This window comes from Dipteris shenzhenensis, chromosome 16 (genome assembly GCF_047967505.1).
Source record: "Dipteris shenzhenensis isolate YYH24624 ecotype China chromosome 16, Dip_SZ_1.0, whole genome shotgun sequence".
Classification (NCBI taxonomy): domain Eukaryota; kingdom Viridiplantae; phylum Streptophyta; class Polypodiopsida; order Gleicheniales; family Dipteridaceae; genus Dipteris; species Dipteris shenzhenensis.
The window spans coordinates 31,237,334-31,252,586 of NC_141611.1; positions in this window are offsets into that span (position 1 = coordinate 31,237,334).

Below are 15,253 nucleotides of genomic sequence, written 5' to 3' on the forward strand. Positions count from 1 at the left end.
GTTGCCACATGGGTCTATTTCCACACAAGTAGCACATGGGTTGCTTTGCGGGTAGCATACAGAATCCTAGGGTTTGATTAGAGCCTAAATAGTCCATTTGGGATTTTCACGGTGTTGCCCTGGTCATTGGGACTGCTTATGGGCCTATAGGGAGAGGTCAAAGGTTGAGGCCATGCTTATCATGCAACCTCTAGATAGGGCACTAGAGCTAGGAGCAATTCAACAAATGATGGTCTTTATAGTTCCCTGAAGGCTTGACTTGGTTAGCTAGGTTTATAGATTGGCCGATTTTTCTTTGGTCAAACCGGAAGCCAACTAGATTTGCGGGACATATTAGCCTCTACAAAAGGCCCACAAGGGGAGGTGGTAGTAGATAATTTATTTCCCCCTTTGTAGATTTATAGAAGTGCATATTTGAGGCACTATGGAGGCTAACCTAAGGAAATAGTAATGATGAGATCAAGATCATACCAGAAGTGCAATAAGTTACTAGAGAAGGACGATGACAATAGTGCGGAGGTGAGGCCTCTCTTGCTTTAGGTTAAGGCACAGTGAACAAGGGCAAATGTAGACAATTTAAGCCCAAGGATGATGATGACTCTTGAAAAGAGGCAGTGGACTCTTTGGGAGGTGGGAGCACGAAGAACAACAGAAATGTCTTAATGGTAACACGCCTATGCACATAGCAAAGGATTGTATGATGAAGTAGTTAACAAAGGGACCATCTGCTAGAAAAAGAATCAACATAGAAGAGGGATTGCTTTTGGTAACTGCCCAAGTTTCCATGAGATAGCATTTGCAGTCAGTCAGATATTGAGTTCTAGTGGACTAACTCCCCGTCTTGTGTAGAGGAAAGGTGGTGATAATTAAAAAACATGAGGGACCATGGATAAAATTCTACCTTCTTATCTTCACGATGTTATGATATGCTTAATGAATTTCTTTATATGTCTGTGAAAGATACATACATATTGAAAGATGCTAGTCTTAATATTCTAATGGCAAATGCATGTGTGAAAGTATGAAGAGTTGGTTCTTAATACCATAAAACTATTTATTGAGGGGAGACACTTTTTGATCGTATGGTAAGATGGAGGTAAATGCATCGCCCCCCATGCGGTAAATGCAACCGTATTGGAGGGCAAGTGTGCAGTCAGTGGGTAGATTGGGCAGACTGAGGCAGGTTGACGCGACGCACGGGCCCTGAAGTGAGTTGCAATTGGCAGAGGATAGCCACAGCACGTGGCAACATAGTCCAGCAGCATCAGTGGCACGTGCTTGGGCACAACCCAGACTAAGATGGATCGATAACCAATGCGAGAACAACATGTGGTAGCCAATGGCAAAATGACATGTCCCATAATTTGGGCATCCAAAGGCCTTCATTTTTTAAAAAAGTAACCCAAAACAAAAACAAGGTACAAAACAAAAAGAAGAATCAAAGCCATATCATTCTCCATTAGAGAGTTGCCATGTGGCACTCAAAGGGGATGTGTCAATTGCAAACTCCCCCATTTGTATCTTTCATTTGGTGCGGCGTGGTCTTGAATGACTATGCAGTGATAGTGCTACGTTGTCCAAGTGCCTCCCAGGGTGGTAGAGACATGTGGTGGTCACAGCGAGAGTGAGAGGAAGGCTTGAGAAAGGGGTATATTTAAATATGACGGAGGCTGGCCCTGATTAGGTGACATGTAGCCATGCATAAATCGAAGAGAGAGAGCGAGAGTGAGAGGGAGGCTTGAGAAAGGGGTATATTTAAAAATGATAGAGGTTGGCCATGATTAGGCAACACATAGCCACACATGAATTAGAGAGAGAGAGAGAGAGAGAGAGAGAGAGGGGGGGGGGGGGGGGAGGGAAGGAAGGGGGGAGGGGGGGGGGGGGGAGGGAAGGAAGGGGGGAGGGGGAGGGGGAGAGGGAGAGGGAGAGGGGGAGTGTTGGTAGTGGACTAATGCTTTTATGGTTTTTCTAGGCAAAAAAATGGAAGAGAGGGGTGGAGAGAGAGAGAGAGAGAGAGAGAGAGAGAGAGAGAGAGAGAGAGAGAGAGAGAGAGAGAGAGAGAGATTCAGCCTCCTGCCTTGCAAGAATTGTGTGTTAAGGGGAGGAACATAAAAGCCACTGCTCTAGGGAAAAATTAAGAGCCATAAATTGGAAGAGAGGGGTGGAGATAGAGAGGCCCTATCTTTGTAAACATAACATTAGTAACTAATGTTTTTTGGTTTTTTTTTTTTTTTTGAGAGAGAGAGAGAGAGAGAGAGAGAGAGAGAGAGAGAGAGAGGTGGCAACAGGGCGATAGGGTGGGTCTATTTTTCTTTATTTATGTTTTCTTTTGTGAACTATCAATCATGTATGTGGCACATTGTGAGGGCTCTGGAGTGTTGGCAGATCTGGGGTACTAGTAAGCCAAAGATGGGGGAGCTCATATTATGGGCTAGGTACGTTGCAATCTCAAGCTTTTAAAAATAAAAGAACTTTTGCATAGTCGATGATTTTTTTAAATTTTAAAACAACTTTGTTTTTGGTACCTAGAACTAGCATGTTTAATATTATTAAACAATAAAATAAAGTACAAGTTAAGAAATATCATTACAAGGGTCTCAGAGTTTTTGAAATGCAATACTAATTTCAGGCCAAGCCAACCCAATGCATGTCTCTAGTTCAATTTGTATTCCATTATTATACGATGTGACCAACCTATTATTTGCTTAGCCTTTTTATATCTATACCCATGCTTGTCTCCCATTCCACAACCGTAATCCTTGCCTCCATTAGCCATTGAAGACCATCCTTTGACTTCCACATATCTTTCTCTTTTAGTATGCTTTAGCCCTATTCTTTTATCATACATCATTCAGCTCTCCAAGTCAACCATCTCATCTATTAAAACAAAATATTCTGGGCCTATGATGCCAATTTTTGAAAATAAAAGTGCATCACGTTGCAATATAATCTTTTAAATGAAAATTACAAACCTGTAGTGATGCTTTTGAGTTGTTAATATTTGCTATCTGACGTGTTTATATCGCCCTCTTAATTATTATTTTTAAAATTTTAAAATGTGTTTATTTGCATTGCTAATAAGGTCATTATTACAGGTGTAGTTTGTAGTAGTATCCAATCTCTCGCTACAGCTAACTCTTTCTTTCTCTACCTTAAATTACAATATTTGTCGTAGATTTTGCCTATTACTTCAAGACTAGGACCATATGAAGCATGCATGGTACAGGAAAGAAATCAGTGGGACGAAGATTTAAAAACAAAGCTGGATAATATCAAATAAAAGAAATTTAAAATAGAACAAGAATTTGTACTTGAAATGAGCCTAATAAAGAACTAGATGATACACTAGTATTCTTAACTCTTACATGGTTTCCACCTAGACCTTAGATCAATGGAGATTGTGAATCCAACTAAGACCATAGTATACAATTGTATACTCTTACATGGTTTTCACCTACACCTTGGATGAATGGAGATTGTAAAACCACTAAGACTTATGAAGAGCTATTATAAAGGGCCATTGCCATACAAAAGGGCATGACCACCACCAAGGAAAAGAAAAGTATGAAGAAAGCACTGGCATGGAGACCAAGGAAGAGAGTTTCTTGTGAGTCAAGGAAAACAACTTAGTGAAAAAAATAAAGAAGGCACTCCATTAAATTGGCATTTATGATGATCGAATGAGAAATGGTGCAACAAGTTCTTGAATCTTGGCCATATGAAGATTAACTAATATAGAACAACATTATGAATGCTTGTGTAAAGCTTGGTCATAGTGACGAAATGAAATAAAGCTTCCTACTGCTTTCGAACTGAGTGACTGAGATATTTATCACTAGGAAAAGGACATTAAAAAGAAGCTTTTATACCAAGAGACCACACCATACTTTCCTCCCTTAGATGGAATGAAGATGGTAACATCCCAAGTGATGTTGTACTCAAGCATAGGGAGAAGGAATGGATCAACGGAGGCCATAATCTCAGCAAGCCGGTTTGCGTCAAAGAGAAGAGCGATACGTTGTTTTGAAAGAAGATCTTGCGGCTCAACATGACATGAATTGATATATATCGAGGAGTTTAAAGCGGCTGATTGGTCGCGGATGGGTAGGTTTTGGGGAAACATTGCACTTCTTTCATAGATACCTTTACAATTGGCTCAAAACACTCTACAAAATATCATAAGACACAGAGACCCATAACTTCCAATAGAGACATGATATCAAATATTCAAACACATATTAAGATGTGCCTTAAAATGGGCTTCGCTTTGATATAAGTTTTGTAAGAAACAGAGAAGCGGTCGGAAAGATATGGGCAGTTTACTAGACGGGGGGTAAAAACTGTCTAAAAAAGAAACAGTCACACACAGAGTGTCATAGATTTTTGGTTTGACATCTTATGCAATAATTGAAGAAATAGATGATGATCTTGAAGAGAACTTTGTGTTGATATAAGTTTCGTCCAAATCGGACCACCGAGCGAGAAGTTATGAGCAAAATACTGACATGGGTTTAAACTATCATGAAAATCACCTACTCCTTCTATTGGTGCTGACTTGGGAGAATACTACCTCCATGCTTAGACTTCATCAACAATCCAAGTCCCATAGAGGTTGTCTAGGAGGTAAGGAAGAGCTTGGAAAATAGATAAACCATGTATGCACAATGAGCGACCGAATAGACAACACTTTTGAGCACTTTAGAAGAGAAAGCAATGGAAAAAGGGAAGAGACACTCAAGAGAGAGAACTTGAAGTGACCTTCATTACCAATAGAGTGAGACTCCACTCCAATGCAACTCAAAATACTACAAACACAAGGGAGAAGAAGACGTTTCATAAGTACAAGAGGGAGCGGAAGCTCCAAGACTACTCATAGAGACAATGAACTAGAGAGAGGTGGACGCAAGAGTCTACATAAGAGAATATCTACAAGAGGGAGAGAAGGGTCATGGAAGAGACTTGAGGAGACTAGAACTGTAGCAACATGAGGCCTAATGTGGAAGAGATGATGAACAAGGGAGAGGAGGGCTCCTTTTATAGAGATTTTGTCACCCTCCTTCACCCATTTACAATTGCTACCTATAGATTCCTTTCCCCATCAATCACATAAGCCCGTATGTCACCATCCATGTCCTTTTTGGCTACTCTTGCCATGTGTCCCATCAAAAGATGCTCAAGACTCTTAAAATATTGAGAAAGTCAAGAGTCTCCTCACATGGATCCCATAGGGACTCTCTCTTTTCCTTATGTCCACATCCTCCTTATTCCACATAGGAATTCCTCCACATGCCTTCCACATGCTTGGCATGTGATGTCTCTTATATTATTGGAACACATGGACATGAGCCCACCTCTTAATATGACTCACTCTTTCTATTTTGTAAGAATCCCATAATATCCCTTACACAAATATCTCTCACCCCATACCAAGGTATTTATCATTCATACACATGGTATTTACAATGATTCATTCCACTCATCCTCTCAATCCCATACAATATCTTAGAAAATAGAAATAAGTGAGAGCCGCTAAGGCTATCACTTGATACTCAAACTCTTATCAAACATAGAGAAAAACAATACCAATGCCAAATAAAAGATATCAATTTTTGGCGTCACATCTTTCCCCCCCCTTGCAGATCCTCTCTAGTGATAGAGAGGGTTTGCTGGTCCTCAAGGTAGTCGAGCATAGAAGAATTTAAGGCGATACTCATTGGTGCATCCGGGTATTACCATGCCATCAACATCCTCAAGCTGATAGGTTCCATTCGTGAACTTCTTTTTGACTCGATATGGTCCCTCCTATCATTTGATAGACTTTTTGTCTAGCTCCTTGTCCAAATGGCTATCAAATCTCATGACACCATTCATATACATCCTTATGGAGGCATGGCCAAAAGAAGCCTGCATTAAGAATTCTCCTAGCTGTGCTTGCTGAAGCAAAATGACCAGAGCATTCATGACACATTTCTAGGATTCTCCTAGTTTCCATGGGATGGACCACCCGACGGAGCACCTTATCTTTTCCCAATTTATAAAGAATGTCATTAACAATAGTATAGGGACAAGCCTTCCTTACCAATCTTTGCTTCTGTTGTGGAGTTAACCTCGAGGAAATAGGCCTTCTTCCACATATTGCTGAACATCTTGCAGTTCTGGCCATCCAGTGTCTACAAAAGAAACCGCCCCCCAGTCTTGTACTACAATGGCTTGAGTAGCCAACTCATCTGCCCTTTGATTTTCTTTTTTGTTTATATGAACAAACTTGCAAAAATCAGACTGACTACATAGTGCCATAGCCTTTTGATTAAGCTCCTTCAAATGAGGACTTCTTATCTTGTAATGTCCTTGCATTTGCTTTATAATAAGCTGAGAATCTCCTCTTACTTCCAATTCTTTAACTTGACTTTGAAGACAACCCTCCAAACCAAGAATCAAAGCATTATACTCAGCTGCATTATTAGTTGTGATACCTGGAAGCTCTTGTCCTCTAGCCCATACTTCTTGACCTTTAGAATTCTTGCATAGCAAAAGAAGTTGAAAGCATTGACAATCACCACTCCACTGTTATAGTAAAAAACTTCCCAAAGACTCAACTCTTCTTCACACCAAGCTGCCAGTACATGAAACAATCCCCAATCTATCAATGTGCCTGCTGCTGGCATTGTCGATTCACCAACATATTCAAGAGTGCAAACATAAAGGATATGATCATAATGACCGTGCGAATAGCTTGAGCATCACCTTCACAATCTTCTAGTTCTCTTAAACAGGCTGCAATTTCTTCTAACAAAGTTCTTCCAGGCATCTTCTTTATCAGATCAAAAAACACATGCCTATACTAGGCATAACATGCAATCAAGTACACATGAGACCGTTTAGTAAGGTGGGATGAATCCAATAACAAACTACTCGACGTCTCCACCAAAAGATGTGACATGAAGTTGGGGGTAATAAACTTCACACACCTCCTCACTTCCTACTGCTTTCGAACTGAGTGACAGTGATATTTATCACTAGGAAAAGGACATTAAAGATGTTGTACTCAAGCATAGGGAGAAGGAAAGGATCAGCGGAGGCCATAATCTCAGCAAGCCAGTCTGCGCCAAAGAGAAGAGCGATACATTATTGACAGAAGATCTTGTGGGTCAACATGACATGAATTAATATATATCAAGGAGTTTGAAGGGGCTGATTGGGTCAAATGGGTAGGTTCCAGGGAAACATTGCACCTCCTTCATAGATACCTTTATAATTAGCTCAAAACACTCTACAAAATATTATAAGACACAGAGACATAACTTTAAGCAGAGATATGATATAAAATATTCAAACACATATTGAGATGCGCCTTGAAATGGGCTTTGTTTGATATAAGTTTCATAAGAAATAGAGAAGAGGTCGGAAAGATACGGGCAGCTTACTAGATAGGGGTAAAAATTGTCTGAAAAAGAAATAGTCACACACAGAGAGCCATAGTTTTTTGGTTTGACATCTAATATAATAATTGAGACATACGATGGTGATTCTTGAAAAGAGCTTTGTGTTGATATAAGTTTCGTCCAAATCGGACCACTAAGAGAAAAGTTATGAGCAAAATACTGATAGGGGGTCAAACTGTCATAAATAACACCTACTTCTTCTATTGGTGCCGACTTGGGAGAATACTACCTCCATGCTTAGACTTCATCAACGATCCAAGTCCCATAGAGGTCACCTAGGAGGGAAGGAGCTTCCTTTGTGGCTTTGGAAATAGATAAACCATGTATGCACAATGTGCGGCCGAATAGACAACACTTTTGAGCACTTTGGAAGAGAAAGCAATGGAAAAAGGGAAGAGACACTCAAGAGAGAGAACCTGAAGTGACCTTCATTACCAATAGAGTGAGACTCCACTCCAATGCAACTCAAAATACTACAAACACAAGGGAGAAGAAGAGGTTTCATACGTACAAGAGGGAGCAAAAGCTCCAAGACTACTCATAGAGAGAGATGGACTCAAGAGTCTACATAAGAGAATATCTACAAGAGGGAGAGAAGGCTCATGGAAGAGGCTTGAGGAGACTAGAGCTATAGCAACATGAGGCCTAATGGTGGAAGAGATGATGAACAAGGGAGAGTAGGGCTCCTTTTATAGAGATTTTGTCACCCTCCTTCACCCATTCACAATTACTGCTTATAGATTCCTTTCCCCACCATCAATCACATAAGCCCGTATGTCACCATCCATGTCATATTTGGCTATTCTTGCCATGTGTCCCATCAAAAGATGCTCAAGACTCTTAAAATATTGAGAAAGTCAAGAGTCTCCCCACATGGAGCCCATAGGGACCCTCTCTTTTCCATATGTCCACATCCTCCTTATTCCACATAGGAATTCTAGAATGATTCCTCTTGACTCTACACTCCTCCACATGCCTTCCACACGCTTGGCATGTGATCTCTCTTATATTATTGGAACACATGGACATGAGCCCACCTCTTTATATGACTCACTCTTCCTATTTTCTAAAAACCCCATAATATCCCATACACAAATAACTCTCACCCCATACCAAGGTATTTATCATTCATACACATGGTATTTACAATGATCCATTCCACTTATACTCTCAATCCCATATAATATCTTAGAAAATAGAAATAAGTGAGAGCTGCTAGGCTATTACTTGATACTCAAACTCTTATCAAACATAGAGAAAAACAATACCAATGCCAAATAAAAATATCAATTTTTGGCATCATAGTGGTTATTGTAGGACTGTCCTCTAAGGATTTTAGGCTCTCATACAAACTGCCCAAACCCCTTTGCTCTAAGAAATATGTTGTTGCATTGAAAAGAGCATAAGTTGATGTACGTGGCCACACAAGTTCCAATGACTAGGCCCCGTCAATGGTTGTGTAGGCGGATGGTGACTGGGGTGGTATTTGTTCTTCCTAGGTTTCCAGGTCATGCACAAAATCCTCCTCAGAGCTATCACTCTAAACTACAAATACATGTGGTCACCGTGGTTGAGAGAAGGTAGATGACTACAAACATAGGAGGGGTTCTCATGGCTGAGGCAGTGGGCTCTTTCTGCGCATCCTCTTTAGTGGTGGCATTGTTGCTGAACCTGCATCCATTTTCATATGGTGTACATTGATCATTAGATTAGTTGGCATGCAGTTATGACATTTGTGTGTGTATTGTGAGAAATCTTATATTTACACATGCTTTGAGAGTGTGGAATGAAAGTGTGTGGCACAATTATTCATGCGATCAACTATGTGTCTAAGTGAAAGTGTGTGAATGCATGTGACCTAGTAACTAGGTAGAGACTAACTATATGCTTTTTTTTATTGTTGCTGGGATTTCATAGGCCAGTTAGGTCTCAGGCATTACTTCTGAGCCCTAGGTTGAAATTGGTTGATGCTATACATATGTGCGAAGATGTACATATGCAAGTAAGTGCTCGTGATATAATCTAATCCTAACTAAGGAAGACTTGGGTTTCCCAAACCTTCATTTTTGCATGTTGAAGTAGTAGTGTTGCAGTTGCCTCCCATTTATGGTTGTATTGAATTGGACTCCATCCAATGTTTCTAGCAGCACAGCTCTAATGGGATTCATTTTTCTTACTCGGTAGGGTCCTTGACCTAGGTACTTGAGTTTTCCGTTTGTGAACTTTGGCACTTTATAACAAGACCATCACCTTCCTTGATGCCTTTGGCTTTAAGATTCCTGTCAAACCATGCCTTTCTTCTATGTTTTTCTGTTGTCATGGCATGGTAGGTGACTAATCTTGTCTCTGTATGCTTCTCTAATTGATAGAGTCTTTCTTTCAAGGATGCATGATCTCCCATGCGTTCCTATACTGCTATGCGTAGGCTTGGTATTACAAATGCTAGTGGGACCATAGCTTCAAGGCCGTACACCAATTGAAAAGGAGTATTTCTTGTACTGACCTTGAGTGTGGTTCAGTATGCCCATAAGGCTGCATTTAGTTTCTCTTCCCAATCAGAACTACTTGGGTGAGGATAATGCATAATATTTTGTTGGTGGATTTGGCATGGTAGTAGGGTGTGCTTTTTCTATGGATTACCATAAAGCGAGACAAGAGTTCTTGGATTACCTCATTGACAAAATGCGTGCCTCTATTTGACACAATTTCAATGGGGCATCCAAATCGGGTGATCACATTCTCATATAAGAATTTTGTTGTGCTTCTGGCATCTGCCTTTTTGACTACTTTAGCTTCAACCCATTTGGTAAAGTAACCAGTGGTCTCATGCATCACTTCTGAGCCCTAGGTTGAAATCGGTTGATGCTACCTATATGTCGAAGACATACGTATGCAAGTGAGTGCTCATGATACAATCTAATCCTAACTAAGGAAGACTTGAGTTTCCCAAATCTTTATTTTTGTCAGGGATGGCCTGCGTGTTGAAGTAGTAGCGCTTTAGTCAGATCCCGTTTACGGTTATGTTGAATTGGACTCCATCCAATGTTTCTAGTAGCACAACTCTAATGGGATTCATCTTTCTGACTCGGTAGGGTCCTTGACCTAGATACTTGAGTTTTCCCTTGTGTACTTTCGCATTGTATAACAAGACTAGGTCACCTTCCTTAATGTCTTTGGCTTTAAGATTCCTATCAAACCATGCCTTTCTTTTGCGTTTTTTTGTTGTCATGGCATGGTAGGTGACTAATCTGGTCTCTGTATGCTTTTCCAATTGATAGAGTCTTTCTTTCAAGGATGCATGTTCTCCCATGCGTTCTCGTACTGCTATGCATAGGCTTGGTATTACAAATTATAGTGGGACCACAACTTCAAGGGCACACACCAATTGAGAAGGTGTATTTCTTGTACTGACCTTGAGTGTGGTTCAGTATGCCCATAAGGCTGCATTTAATTTCTTTGCCCAATCAGAACGCTGTGGTTCTACTACCTCGATGAGGATAATGCATAATATTTTGTTGGTGGATTTGGCCTGTCCATTCCCTTGGGGTAGTAAGGTGTGCTTTTTCTATGGATTACCATAAAGCCAGACAAGAGTTCTTGGATTACCTCATTGACAAAATGCGTGCCTCTATCTGACACAATTTCAATGGGGCATCCGAACCGAGTGATCACATTCTCGTATAAGAAACTTGCTGTGCTTCTCGCATCTGCCTTTGTGACTGCTTTAGCTTCAGCCCATTTGGTAAAGTAATCAGTGGCCACAATGATGTAGTGCGCTTGTGTCCCCCTTGCTGCTGTGGATGGGACCCACATGGTCAATCCCCCATTTTTCAAATGGTTTTGGTGCAACAACCATTGTTAGGGGATTAAAGTCCTTGTGTTGTGGTTTAGTAGTCCATTGGCATACATCATAGCCTTTGACATATTCATAGGGATTTGCCCAAAGTGTTGGCCACTAGTAGCCTGCAAGAAGGACTTTTCTTGCAGTGGCTTTCCCTTGGAAGTGTCCTCCTGCAATGCCTTCATGGACTTCACTCAAGATTGGCATGATCTCATAAGGCATTACACATCTTCTTAAAACCTGGTCCTTGCCCATCTTATACAGTTTTTCTGCAATGAGTTGATAGGATGCAGCCTTTAAAATTAGTTTTTTGGAATCCACTGCATTCACTTCAGGGGCTGGTCATCCTGCCATTAAGTACCCAATGATATTTGCACACCAATCTGGAACAACATATTTTTGAAATAGTGTGGCATTTGGCAAGTCATCTTCTACTCCAATGGCTTCTTCTCCCGACTTGACATGAGACATGTGATCGGCAATGTAGTGTTGGGTACCTTTGCGGACCACTATTTTGAACTTGAATTCTTGAAGCAAGAAGAGACATCTAGTTATTCTTCCTATTGTACATGGATGGTTCATAAGATAATGCAATGCTTGATGGTTGGTGTAGAAGACAAAATCATTTGCCAGTGCCAAAGTTTCTTAACACTGTACACCATTGCTAAGGCTTCTCTTTCTGTGGTGGTATAGTTTATCTCTGCATCATTGAGTTGTCGACTGGCAAAGTAGAATGGGTAGTCTTTCTTATGTTCACTAGGTTGACAAAGCACACTCCCAATTGCATACTTGGATCCATCAGTATGAACATGAAAATCAATGTCCCAATTGGGAGGTATAAGGATGGGTGCTATGATTAGGCACCACTTTAAAAGCTCAAAGGCTTGGTTGTACTCTTCTATCCATAAGAAATCCACTGATAATTTGTAAAGTGGTCTGGCTATCATGGCATGCTACAAGATAAATCTTTGATATAGCCGGCATGTCCCATAAAGACCTCTACGCCTTTGGAATTTGTAGGACGAGGCAATTCAATGAAGATTTTGATTTTTTCCATGTCAGTTGCAATCCCATGTTGAGAAACGATGTGTCCCAAAACAACTCCATGGGCGACCATGAACTGGCATTTTGTTGGATTTAGGGAGATGGCATACTCCCTGCATTTGATTAGAACTGCTTCAAGACATTTAAAGTGGTCTTTTTTTAGAAAGGACTTGAAAGATGTGAACATGACTCATTGGAATGTGGCAGGGGCATTATAAAGCCGAATGGCATGACTCTATGGGAAAATATATCCCATTCTACAACAAATGCTATTTTTGATTGGTTTTTAAGAGCAATTTGCACTTGGTTATAGCCACTAGAGCCATCTAAGAAGCTATATATCTCCGAACGTGCCACATTTTCCAACATTGTTTCTGTTAAGGGTAGGGGATAGTGATCCCTAATTGTGACAGCATTCACATTCTTTAAGTTTACCCATATTCTTTTAGCTTTTTGTTGCCTTTAGGCATGATGATGATGGGTGAAACCCAATCAGTGTGCTTTATCTCTGCTGTTGATAGATGAATCCGGCATCTAAGAGTTTTTCCAGCTCATCATAAACCATGGTGCCATACTTTGGATTTGTTCGATAAGCTCCACATACCGTAGGGTGGGCACCTTCCCTTATAGGTATCATGTGTACTGCCACTTCTGGTGGTGAAATTCCTTTCACATGCGAGGCAGTATCCGTATTCCATTAGGAGCACCTTGAGCTTGGTTTCATCATCTTGTGTAACCTGTTTCCGAATGAAAAACAATTTTTCTTTGTCCCCTTCAAGGGCGAGGTTTATTGTTTGAGTTTTTACCGGTTCTTCATAGATTGGAGTCTCTCCAATGATATCGATGTCTTGAACTTCAGATTCTCTTAGTGGTCTTGGCATTGCTATGGGGACACTACCACTTGGCATTGCTATGGGGACACTGCCACTTGTGTAATTCTTGAAGTACTCCAGCACTTCTCAAAGATCAGCCTCTGATGGTGTTGAACTAGCCTGACATGTGCTATGGGTACTGAGGGGCATAGTATCATTAACCAATTTGTTAGGCTCTTGGTGAATTTCTTTTTCAGAAGTCTCTTGATCGAGCTTCATCCGCACATGTGGCTCATCCTTTAGAATCTTCTTACATTGGGAATTGTGGGGTAACTTTTCCACTGGTAAGGTGCGCCCAAGTAAGGGTTCATTTTCTGTGCATGCTCCTTCAACTCCATTAGGGGACCATTCAAGAGGAGATGGCTTAGTTTTTGAGGGAGCTGGCTTTGCAAGATACAATTCGACGATCCTTGTTTGGACTTGTTCGAATTCATTGAAGTGTTCGGCCTTGGCTTTTTCAGCGATTTCCTCCTTTAGATTTCTTGCAGGATCTTTTGTTATCATTCAACTTTGGAGGTTCAACTTTGGGAAGCTCAACCACCATTAGCGCATGCAGAATGGCTAAGTCATTGTCAAAGACTTGATCTTCAAAGTGAACATTCTCAGCCTCAGTTTCAAGGTCCCAAGGAAAATGTGAGGCCTTATCGGTATGGGTACCTTCTTCAGGTTCATTATTCTACTTGAGGTCAATCATAAAGAATGGCACCGATCGATTGGTTCTTCATGTGTGAGTTGAGGATCTACCTGTATGACCTTAGCATCTATCTGCGAGAAGATGGGGTTTAATGAATGGCAGTTGTCAGTGGTTGCCAATGTTTGTATCCAATTATTGACATTGCGTTGTGTATCACCCGCTATGGCATGCTGTTGCAGGGGAGATGATTTGCTTGAGGTTGTTGTGGAAGAGGTTTCATCCAACGCTCTAGGCACAATTGGTTTTATTATTCCCGTTCCCACATTTACCCTGATTGCGGTGTCATGATTTTGGATTGTCAGTCCATCAGCTCCTCAATCATGGAGGACTGATGCTTCATGCAACCAAGGATATCCTAGCAAGATTTGATAGGATTTCTTGGGTGGAGATCTAAGATTGTGAATTGAAGGGAAAAGCGGACTCCTGCAACTTTTGTTCACATGCCATTCACTATTTCCAAGGGTTTTGCTTGTGAATCATCATCAGCAAGGCATATGTTGAAATTAGCCTTTTGCATTGGTGGGAGACCCCATTCATTGTAGAGCTCCTTGGATAGGACATTTAGACCTGCTGCACTATCCACTATGGCTTGGACTTCATCATATGCCTTGTGGATCAAAGGCACAGTGATGTTGCGTATGTCATCTCTCCCACCCATTCGTACAGGGATATCTTCTATGTCTTCCATACATGGAGGGGGATTTGTGAGTTCAATCCAGTCTCTTGGATATTGGGAAAATTTCGTAATAGGATTCCAATGGGAATTGACACATGGCAACTTAGAATGCTAGAGAATGCGGCTCCTTCAAGTTGGCATGGTGGTACATTATGTTGCAGATGCTATTGTTGGAATAGAGGCTCGAGTACAATATCAATACTCGGTGGGGCCAAGTCAGGGATTGGATCTTGTGTTTGCTCCTGAGCCTCAAATTGAGCTTGTATTTTTTGCACCCATTGTTGAAGTGATTGAAATCGAGCCTTCTCCACTTCTGCATTTGGGTATGGAGCTTCTTTAATTTGAGGCTCCAGAGCTGATGTAGATGAGCTTGGTTGCTCATTGCTTGGTGGAGCTAGAGGAACTTGTGCTTTCTTTTGAAGAAGTCATCTTTATCGAATTAGAATATTAGGGTCCGAGGTGGCCTCTTTTTGCTGGCGTGTAATTTACTTTCACAGGTTATGATATTATGCTTGCTCGCCCCAGACTTTGATGGTCCACCCCAATAATGGCAATTGGGATGTCAGGCTTAGCTTCAGTGTGTTGTGGGACCTTATTTTTCATGGGACAATCCATACAGGCATGGTCTATGCCACAATTTCTGTAGAGTGGTTGGAAAATAGTGGGGCTACCACAATGAGGGCA